Source organism: Diabrotica virgifera, chromosome 2 (assembly GCF_917563875.1).
Source record: "Diabrotica virgifera virgifera chromosome 2, PGI_DIABVI_V3a".
Taxonomy (NCBI): domain Eukaryota; kingdom Metazoa; phylum Arthropoda; class Insecta; order Coleoptera; family Chrysomelidae; genus Diabrotica; species Diabrotica virgifera.
The window spans coordinates 128,213,940-128,226,449 of NC_065444.1; positions in this window are offsets into that span (position 1 = coordinate 128,213,940).

Here is a 12,510-nt window from a genome sequence, read left to right on the forward strand (position 1 = left end):
TTAATTTTAATCGCGGCCTACAGGCACACTAGGCACCAACAGTGTAAATTTTGTATATTTTGCTTCGCGTTAGAGATATCGAAAAGTTATTTGAAAAAGTACTTCCAAATCTTATTCTAACCCCACCAAATTGCATGACAAAATTCGCACTTTTAGTTTTTTCAGTATATTTAGAGAGGACCCTCAAATTCATCTTAGCTGACCCGAGATACATCTCGGGCCAGCCAATTTTAAGTTTTAGGGTCCTGATTACAAATAATTTGGTATGTGGGGTTGGATTATTGCTTGGAACAACTTTTTCACATAATTTTTTCTGATACTATCTCTAACGCGAAGCAAAATATCAAAAATTTACCCTGTTTGTATATATGTACTATTTCATTTCCTTTTGTAAATAGTTTATTTGTTGAACCATAAAAGGATAGACCGTTCTTGGACAAAAATTTAATGGTTGCTATTATTCGTTGAAGAACGTTTCTTTGTGAATGTTCCTTTTCTTTTAAATATTTTTTTTCCATTAATGTTACAATTTGTAATGTAATGAATTGTAAATGTTAGTAATAGGTCTGGATCCCGCGTATGAAAAAAAAGTTGATTAATAGCAAGCTGAAAATTTGTTAATAGCTTAAGGGTGTCTAGTCGGACAAACTTTGATATATGGGAACACTGGAACAGGGGTAGTTTTAATTGCGGAACAGGTTAAAAATTTGGAACGGTCAGACCACGAAAACGGCACATGTATTTTGTCCGACAGAACAGACTTAAGCTCTACGAACAGAGATTAAACTCTCATGCAAAAATCAGACTGCTACATATCACCAAATGGACGTTTTAATGAGTGGAACATGTAGAATATGTCAAATGACAGGAATTATGACTGGTGATAAATAGCAATTTTAACTATTTATAATGGGAAATAAGCCACAATATTATTAAAAAATAATTTTTATTAACGTTTCGACGCCCAAATCGGGTGCCGTTGTCAAAATACAAAATACTACTAACATAAACAAAAATGTTGTTGCTTAGTAAAAAAATTCTTCTAATAATTTATTTAATTTGACTCATTTATATCGTAGTGTCGCAAATTCTTCGGTGGAATGCAGTAGGATGTGGATACCCATACTGAAAGAGGAAGTCAATAGAAAGAAAATACAGTCAATTAATAATTAAAAAAGTCAATTAGTAAGTCAATAGTCGAGTTAGTACATATTTTATATTTTAGTATTACTTATATATCCATGTATTATTGATATTATTTATAATTTAAACAAAATTATAGTAAAGTCGGAATTTGGTATTAATTTTGAGAGTAAATTAAATGTACTTACGATGTCGGGATAGTATCACGAGGTTTTTCCTGGTTTTCCCTCGTGATTTACTATGAGATCTCTAACACGAGAATTTTAATGTCACCGTTGCATGTGGTTGTCTTTTTAAAGACAGATCACATGCTATGATTTTTTTGTGACGGATATTCTTGAGTTGGGGTTGATTTCATGTAATCGAATGAACTATCTTTCAGTAAAGTCGTCCCAGGAACGCAACTCATAAATATTGGCAATATCATTTTAAAGTCTTCTACTTTAAAATGTATCATATGTATCTGAATTGCCGATATAAATGAGTCAAATTAAATAAATTATTAGAAGAATTTTTTTACTAAGCAACAACATTTTTGTTTATGTTAGTAGTATTTTGTATTTTGACAACGGCACCCAATTTGGGCGTCGAAACGTTAATAAAAATCATTTTTTAATGATATTGTGGCTTATTTCCCATTATAAATAGTTAAAATTGTAAAAATGCCACAAGAAAATAGCTTCAGAACAACATTAAGTGATAAATAGCAGTCTGATTTTTGCATGAGAGTTTAATCTCTGTTCGGAGAGTTTAAGTCTATTCTGTCGGACAAAATAAATGTGCGGTTTTCGTGGTCTGACCGTTCCAAATTTTTAACCTGTTCCACAATTAAAACTGCCCCTGTTCCAGTGTTCCCATATATCAAAGTTTATCTGACTAGACACCGTTAAGCTATTAACAAATTTTCAGCTTGCTATTAATCAACTTTTTTTTCATACGCGGGATCCAGACCTATAAACCAAACATTAGAAAATGATTGAATGTAAAAAATATAGTGTTAATCTGGTTGTTATATCTGCAGATTGAATAAGTAGAACATTTCGATAAATATATTTTGACAACTAATAAAATATGAACTGACATAACTACATATAACATTACATAACAACTGCTATAAATACGGGAGGATACTATAATCTCCCACGCTATTTTGAACTTAAAAAAATAGAAAAGAATTAAAAACCTAAATCTAAAATCTTGACTTGAAAAGTCGAATTCGTTCAGATCTTCTTAACTGTGGAAGATCATTACGTTCTTCAACAGCAGGTTCATTAATGGGTACCGCAGCAGGTTCATTAATGGGTACCGCAGCAGGTTCATTAATGGGTACCAGTTCATTATCAGGATGATGAGGTTCTATCATTGGATCTACATTTTCGTTGATTGGATTTGGATGTAAATGGACTGGAGGTTGGATAGATGGCAGAAGATGCAGGGGGAGTTCTTGATACTGTGGTTGATAATGAATTACTTCTGGTTCGTTTACAAAGGTTACATTCTTTTTAGGTACCATGGTTTTACGAATTTGGTCAATGTGACGTTTTAAACAATAGCCATCATCAAGTTGGACTTCGTAATGTAACAATCCATACTTTTTAACAATTGTGCCAAATTTCCAAAGTTCCTGGTTACCTTGGTAATACCGTACTTGTACTCTCTCCCCCACATTTAATTGTCTTGCACCATTGGGTTGATTTTCTGATCTTCTAAGTTTTGGTGGACGTAGTGCGTCGAGTTTGATTCTTAAACATCTGTTTAGGTACATTTCAGCTGGTGATTTTCCACAGGAAAGTGGTGTCGCTCTATATTTTAAAAGAATTTCTTGTACTTTCTTACTCATGGGTAAACGATCAGTAGACATAGCTTTTAGTCTCATTTTTAGGGTTTGAACGTTTCGTTCAGCTAAGCCGTTTGTAGCAGGATGACCAGGAGCAATAAACTTTTGAAAAATTGTAGCGTTGTCTGACACCATAACCTGAGGATATCCGTGAGTAGAACATATCTCTAACAGAAGATCGATGGTTTTTTCTGATGTTGGCGCATCCCTAAGAATTTTGATTTCAGCCCAGCGTGATTTAGCGTCAACCACAACAAAAAAATAAAAACCTTGGAATGGACCCGCATAATCAATATGGATGCGGTCCCAATTTTCTGTTGGAGTATCCCAGTGGTGCAGTGGAGCTTTTGTAGGTGATTTTCGAATTTCAGCGCAAGGTTGACATGACTTGACCATAATTTCAATGTCTTTGTCAATGTTTTTCCAATAGCAATACTTTCTTGCAAGTTGTTTCATCTTTGTAATACCTATGTGAGTTCTGTGGAGTTCCGATAGGACCAGTCGTTGGAGTTGAGTTGGAATAACAATTCTCTGACCTTTAAAAAGGATCTCGTCTTCTAAAATAAAATCATGTTCATTTTGATTTTGTGATTTTAAATCAGATTTAATTCTTGATAAAATAGGATCTTCGTCTGTGGCATCCTTGATATTTTGATAGGTTAGATCGTATGTTGAAATTTCTTTTATTGACTCATGACAGATAGATTTAATTTCTTCGTTGAGAATTTTTTCTAAAGAAGATGAAGGTTGATTGATAGAAGCTCTAGAAAAACAGTCGACGTTAACGTGATCAGAAGATTTTCTGTATTCGACTTCGTAATCAAATCCTGATAAAAATGATGCATATCGAAGTAGTCTAGCAGAAGTCATTGAAGGTAATTTTGAATTTTGATGAAAAATTCTCGTTAGAGGGCTGTTATCAGTGATGAGTTTAAACTTACGCCCAAAAAGATACATGAAGAAGTGATTTACTGAAAACATAATTGCAAGTGCTTCTCTGTCTAACTGACTATAATTTTGTTCACATTTGGTAAGAGATCTTGAGGCAAATGCGATAGGCCTTTCGATTCCATCAATAGCATGAGATAGTACCCCTGCAACACCGGTTGGACTTGCATCACAAGCTAATACTACGGGCAAACTTGGGTCATATGGAATTAGAACTTGATCACTCGCAATTTCCTCTTTTAATTTGTTGAAAGCTGTTTCACATGAATTATTCCAAATAAATTTTGCTCTTTTCTGTAAAAGTTTCCGTAGAGGGTACGTTTTAGTTGAAGCATTAGGAATGAATCGGGTATAATACATTACCATACCAAGAAACCTTCGAACTCCATCCACATCTGTGGGACGTGGCATGTCGAGAATAGCTTGAATCTTTTTTGGAGACTTTAATATTTCGTTGTGCTTGATAAGATGACCAGGATATTCTGTACTGGTTTCGAAAAAAGCACACTTTTTGCGATTAAGGTGTAGATTGAACATTTTTAGTCGTTGAAGGCATGCGTCAAGATTTTGTCGACATTCTTGTTTACTGGATCCATGAACAATTATGTCATCAAAGTATGAGTGAGTTTTTGATAGACCAGATAGAATTTGATCAATAATTCGATTGAACTCTGAAGGGGCAGTTTTAATTCCAAAAGACAGTCGATGCATTCGATATGTTCCTCGATGTGTTGATATAGTTATACTGCTCTCTTCGTCTACTGCTAGATGAAGATATGCTTTGAACAGATCCAATCGACAAAAATATCGTGAATCTTTTAAGCTGTTCAATATATCTTCGATTTTTCTGATTGGATAGTTTGCGGACACAATTCTCTCATTAACACCAATTTTGTAATCTACACAAAGTCTCACACCTCCATCAGCTTTTGGAATAACAACCAGTGGTGAACCCCAATCACTATGGTTGACTTTCGATATAATTCCTTGAGCTTCTAAATTGTCAAGTTCTTTCTCAACTTTCTCTCTAAGTGCATACGGTACATCTCGTTCTTTAAAATAGACTGGCTTGGCATTTTTACGCAGTTGCAAATTTACTTTAAAATTTGATACAAGTCCAATTGATTCTTCAAATATGTCTGAATATTTTTGAACAAATTCTTCTTCATTAGCCGGTATATTTTTGATTTGTCTGATTCCTGTTGAGCTATCGATGTCTTGAAGGTTAATGTTTAAATGTCTTATCCATACACGCCCTAATAAGGAGTCTAATTCATCAGGAACTACGTAAAATTCTTCTGTTGAAATTTTATTTTGATATTGTATTGATGTTTTTGCTTTCCCTAGGGGATAAAATACGTTTTTTGTATATGATCTAAAGGCAATATCGGATTTTTGAAGTGGTAAATCAAGATCTAGTTCTTTAAATTTTGATTCTGAGATGAGTGTAAATCCTGCTCCAGAATCAACTTCAAATGTTGCCGGTTTGTTTTTAATAAGGACTGTCACATAAAACTTTTGAGCATCCGTGTAAGATTGATTTTCATAAATATCTACAATTTTATTAATGCCAAAAGTATCCTCTGGTTCTGTTTCGCTGGTTGATGGTTGATATTCATTAATTAGATGATGGGTCGAGTTAGTTTTATCTTTGTTTGTTAAAAGCGTTGAAATACAGACTAAAATGACGTGACCATATTTTTTACAACCTTTGCAAAAAAGTCGTTTAGGATTGATTTTACAGTTTTTAACAAGATGTTGCTGACCACATCGTAAACATCGATTGTCTATCCCCAACTCTTGAAAATTGATTCTTGATCTAGACTGGGAACGCTTCCTATTATAAGACGCTGAATTTGGTCTCTGTCTAGATTGATTGATTTGCTTGATATTTAAAGAATTGTTACATGATGAAAATTCTTTACTGTCGATAATTGAAGATTCTAAGATTAAAGCCTTTTCTTCTAATTTTTCAAATGATTTTTCATTGGATTCCAGCAGACGTTCTCTAATTAAGTTATCATTGATGCCTCGAATAAACTGAGCTCGTAAAAAATGTTCAGAAATGTTTGCCTGACATTCGCACGTAGAGATAAATTCACATTCAAGAGTAGCTTGTTTTAGAGCAGTAGTATATTCGGAAATTGACTGATTTTCTTGTTGATATAAGGAAAGAAATTTATGCTGCAACACTAAAATATTTTTCTTTGGATTCAGGCGATTATCAAGTTTCTTTACAATGGAGTTGTAATCAAAATTCTAATTTTGTGAGGTGCAACTAAAGATGAAAGTATTGAAAAAGTTGCAGAGCCAATAGAATTCAATAGTAAGTCTAAAGCAAATTTCTTTTCATCGAAAACGTGTTTGATTTTAAGGTAGTTTTCGAAACGTTCTATGTAAATTTTGAAGTTTTCTTTTTGTTCATCAAAATTTTCGAATAGAGGTATAAAATTATTAGTATTATTTGAATTTGAAGTACTTGCCAAACTTTTATGCAGTTGATTTAAAATTTCCTGGTTTACCATCATAAATTGTTTAAATTGATCTGGATCCATGTTTGATATGTAGTTTAAAAATCTGGTTATTCAATGATTTACCTCGTCGCCAATTTGTTATATCTGCAGATTGAATAAGTAGAACATTTCGATAAATATATTTTGACAACTAATAAAATATGAACTGACATAACTACATATAACATTACATAACAACTGCTATAAATAGAGGAGGATACTATACTGGTAATCTTAAATATCCGCTATAAGAACATTTCAGGGCACATTGAATAGGCAGATTACATTTAGCTAAGATGCGTCAAAATTAGAATTAGTGTAATAGGAAACATGTCCTAATGTGGTTCTGAAACTATTTGATTGTGACATTTTTATGTTAACTACTATATTTAATATTTCTTGTTCAATGTCCAATTCACATTAGTCCAGACCAGCATTCCAGTAGAGCGGTCGAATGCCATTGAAATAATAGGAACCTGCACTGGAATGGACAACTCCAGTGATCAATCCAGTCCAGTTGACTGGAATGATGAACTATTTTATATTCCAGTTCACCCATTCTAGCGCCACCGGGATAGTGTGAACGGCCAATCCAGTGCTTGATTAGGGCATTAAAACGTTGTCAGTATAGTGTTACCGATCTTAAAACTTCTGATTGACTGGAACGATATAATCCAGTCCAGCACTGTACTGGATTAATTCGCTGGATTACTGGACTGGAATAATGTGAACCAGACATAACAATGAATTTATAGTCTCGATAATGAGAAATAGTCTGGATAAATGACAGATAACACTGTAACAAAACTGTTTTTTAACCCTAAAGGAAGTTTTCAAGGGTGTTAAGTTATGGTTCAGTTTATTGATGATAGTCTATAGTAGAACAAGATAAAAACTAAAGACGGGAAACAACGCAATGTGAAATAGCGTTATTTCCCTTAAAATTTGTGCTTTATGGCAGATTGAACCCTCTATTTATGGCTAGTCTGGATCGGTGCGGAGTGTTCCATCATTTGTCGGTAAAGGAGCATAGTTCAAATGAAGTCAGAAGCTGAAACATATCCTTCCAACTCGGCTAGCGGCTGGTACAGTCAGTGCCGTGGTAATTTTGTAGTCTAACGACGTTGTCTTGGAATGTTTTTCGTTGTATGAAGCTAACCAACTTACTAAATTTTCTACCGTCAACGTTGGTGATTTACCCTCTATATACCATGAAACAAGCAGGGTCCGACCGATTTTTTTTTAAACAAGTATGTATTAAAACAAAAAATATTTCAAAAACTTTTTTAACTTTTCAAAGAAACCATATAATTCAGCTCAACCAGGTAACTTTTTCAAATATTTTTTGAGATTAATTTTTCAATCTACTCAACTATTTATTACATTCAACAGATATTAACATAAATGAATCAATTTTTTTCATCTATTTTTTCATATTTGCCTTTTTCTAACTTTTTAGTAATATCTCATAAAATCTCATTCATTGCTGCACAAATCATCATAACTTTATATTACTATAAATTTAATTTCATGTACAGTTAGTTACCTTCACATTTGAACTTAATTCTGAATTATTTATTAATGATTTTATTGTTTGACACTTTTAAATTTTAGCAAATTTTGCCTATTTACTATTGTTCAGTTTAATTTCAATGTCTCCAACAAATCAAAATTAAAACATTTTCACAATCACACCACAACTAATACACAACTGACCAATTCTGGTTTAAGAAAATTGCACAACCAATCTTACATCCATCAGTTCTTGAACATCCAGAACAACATCTAATAATCCCAATAAAATTAAAAATATACACTTTAAAAAATTTAAAAATAACATCACTTTATATATAACTAACAATTTTTAGTTTCACGATTTAACGTCGTGTTCCCTTACTAATCCCCTCAAGATCCTGCCAATTATTTTGTTTTGTTTGTACATTACAATCAAATCTGTCCCTCTACCATCTCTCCCTTTAGCATAATTTGGAGAAAAAGTATGATATTGAATACTACTATATTCTTCCCTTATACCGGAAAGTAAGTGTACATTTTATACTTATACTTGACATACTTTAGTTGCCACTACATTTGAATGCTTGCATGTATGTGAGTGTGAGGGTTGTTAAACCATATTTACGTACATTTTAGTATTTATATGTATGCATAAATATATATACTTTAATATTGGCTTGATCTTTACCCTTTGATTTCAACCAGACCACTTAACTAACTCTGGTTTTTTGTTATTTGTAGCATTTAATTTTACTTTTACCGTGACCTGAAGATGCTGTGAATATTGTAGACAGCGAAACCGGTCGTTAGTTGTAAAATAAATTGTTTGTGAGAACGTCTCTTTTTTCTTTACTACAATAGTATGGACTCACACATGCAACCCATTAATTATTTAAATATGTATTAATTCCACAGTAACGCTGGGTGTCCACGGTGCATTCTTTTCTTTTCGCTGTTGTTCTGAAGCTATTTTCTTGCGGCATTTTTGTAATTAACTAGTTTTTATGGGAAGTAAGCCACAAATTTTAAATTTTAAATTTTACTGCAAAAATGATTTTATTAATATTTCGACGTCCAAATCGGATGCCGTTGTCAAAATACAAAAAATAATAATGATTTGGATTTGGACGTCGAAACGTCAATAAAATCATTTTTGTAGTAAAATTGTGGCTTATCTCTCATCAAAACAAGTTAGTTTTCTTTTCACTATTATATATTTTCTATTTCTTCTTTAGTAAATCACAAATATAATATAGGGTTTCCCCTTTCGGTGTAACCATTATCTATACTTATATACTTTTTATTTACATTGTCTTATACTTTAATATGCATAGCATAAAAGTGATTAGAACTGATCATTAAAGTCAAAATAGAGGGCCGTAGAGTTGAAGGAAGAAAATATGTTACTTGGCTAAAAAACATTTGTGAATGAACTCAGATATCAAATATAGGACAATTATTCCATATTGCAGAAGGTCTAGCTAGAAGCCTTCGCAGTGGTGATCGCCAACGTGGTTAAATCTGATATGGCACGTGAAGAAGAAGCAGAAAAGCAAACAAACTTCTAGTTACGGACTATGAATACAAATGAACGAAACCATAATATACCTAATTCACAAACTCCAGTTTGAACAAGAGTAATAATGTAACTGTGTAACGTATTTGTTCTTTCTTCAGACAAATTATTAACAGTAAAGAAACAACAGGAAATTGTTCCATTACCTAAAACCACTTAAAAGTTATTTATTTTGCATTTTCCTCCATTCAATTAAACATACTTATCTACTGCACCTCGAAATTCGATCAAGTGAGTTATTCTGTGATAACTTCAGAAAAGGGACATGGTCAAGGTATATATTTTGTTGAAATAAAAACATCAACATAGTCTTTTATTTCATAGGTATGAAAAATTAATTGATTTGTCTTTGACGATAAATCCTTCTACAGTACTTTTTCAAAATCTTAGTTATACATCGTCTTGGCTGATTGGCAACCCCGCTGTAAATGGGGCACACGCGAATTACCAATCTAGAGCGCAAACAAATGCTTGTTCACGCGAAACAACTGCCACTTAAAACAACTGACGTACTTAACTAGGAAAATCGAGTTAGCTAGAATTAACATGTTGACGGAATTGGAAGGCACTTTAATCTAGGAAAGATCAAAAGAAAAGATAAAAAAAATTTTGGCAAATGTTTATTGATTTTTAGTTCATTTTCATATGAAAATATTTAAGTATCATTGTAATATAACTTTCAATTTTAATACATACATATATAATTTCTGAAAGACTGGGAAAAAAGTTTTGAAGAGTGTAAAATTTATTAATTCCTATAGCTGAGAGCTTTCATTGAATATCTACCAGTTGCCTCATCTTAAGATGGTGGGTTTTTTAACCCTACCATAATCAAAAAAATTTAATGTGTTTCTGTGAAAGGTGAAAGCCCATGTGCTTTTCTGATGTTTTTAACCGTTCTTAACCTTTTTACAACTTTTTTTAACACAAAAAATGGGATCCCCCTCTTTATAGTGGTACTTAAACATTTGACCATACCTATGAAGATGGCTTTGCAAGCCGAAAGCGATCAGCTAGGAATTAATAAATTTTATACACTTCAAAAATTATTTTCTTTTCCCAGTTGTCATAAGTTTGTGCAAAAACATATCAGTCTTTACAGTATAGGTAGTATTTCGTTTAAAAGACTCCTTTTAAAAAATATTAATTTATTAAGTTGGTAATAAAATATTTAGATACTAAATTTTAAATTAACACATTATTTATACTTATAGGCATTGTTTTATAGGGGGAAAAGCTCTTCTAGCTACCCCTAAAATCAGGTGGCTTAACCGCATGAAGTAATACAGAGGATGTCCCATTACCCAGGGCATCCAAAGTAACATTAACTTCAACGCCTCCCCATTCGGTATATCCTTCGATGGGGAGGGGTGGTGGTATAGCTTGGGGGTCAGATCGCTACCACTCCATTACGGGGTGTGACCGGTTTGATCTTCGGACATGTGGGTCCCACTTTTCCATTGGATCACACATGTCCCCCGGGGCTGGGGTTGATACGAGCTTGTGTGTGTGTGAGGCATTGTTATTAGCTTCTTGATATTTATTTTCAAATCCAAAGCTTATCTGCCACTATGCCGTTTACTTTAATACCCTTATTAGAGTCTGCCACTGCTTCTGAGAAGGCTCTTCTACCTATAAGTTAAACAACATTGGAGAAAGTACTTGTAGTCTAAGAGCTAGTGAACCCTCCGAGTATCCGAGGACGTTAATAGTTTTTGACATATTATAAGCGATTAAAAATTTAAAAATTGCGAAATCAGCCATTTTTAACATTGCGGATTTCGCAATTTCATATTTCCTACCTTGGCAACATTGAAATTTTCAGTCAAATGTCCGATTCAGGGTTAAAAATAGCCGATTTTGCAATCGTTAAATTTTTAATCGCTTATTTATTGTTAATAAACGGAGCAAGCCCATTGACAAAAAATATACAATTAGGCAACATTTATAAAAATTACAAACAAAATCATAAAAAAAATATGTATATAGAATTACAATTAAATTTAACGCTTCAGAGATTGTTTAAAAGCACTTAAGGACAAGTTAAAAAAATCTGTCTCATGAGACAACCGATTAGCATGAACAAGAAGTCTGACCAGACCTATATTCACAGAATAATTAGTTCGACGAAAAGGAATATGAAATAGTGTATTCTCACGAAGGACACGGGAAGGAATGTGGAAACAAACCAATTGAAGCAGTTCAGGTAAATGTATAATTCCGTTAACCAATTTAAAAATGAAGATCGGACCAGCGAAGAAATGTTATGAAAATCAGGCATACAAAATGTTGTATGCCTCTTAATAAACCCTAGCTGCCTAAGAGCCTTATTACAAATAAAATCAATATGCAAATTAAAGGATGTCTCTCTGAAAAATGACACCAAGATCCTTGACGCTAGTGACTCTCTCAATCAAAAAACCATCCAAATTGTAATCAAAACCTACCATTTCCACGGATCGATGAAACTGGAAAACCTTGGACACTTGTCATGATTAATGACTAATCTGTTATTATCACACCAATTCGCAAATAAGTCGAGAGATTTCTGTAGCCTAGCACAATCAGAGTAATCCCGAACAGAACTAAACAACTTTATGTCATCGGCATATGCCAACACTTCGCAGTCAGTCAATGATTTAATAGCATCGTCAATAAAAACTGCAAACAATAAAGGTCCAAAGTGAGACCCGTGAGGCACTCCTGAGAGTGGAAAATACTCATTAGAAGTGGAACCATTCAGTTTGACACAATATAATATGTCAAAAACTATTAACCTAAGAGAAAAGTAACTAATGCCCGGTTGCACCAACAGATCTTAAGCTTAAGTCGAGAATATCATAAGAATTAATATAATATAATTATAATATATTACAATAAGAATACCATAATATAATAATAGATATAATTGATAATAAGGCAAGAATCTAAAATTATGGTGTAACGTAAGTGATACTCAAGGAGGCCCTATCTATAAC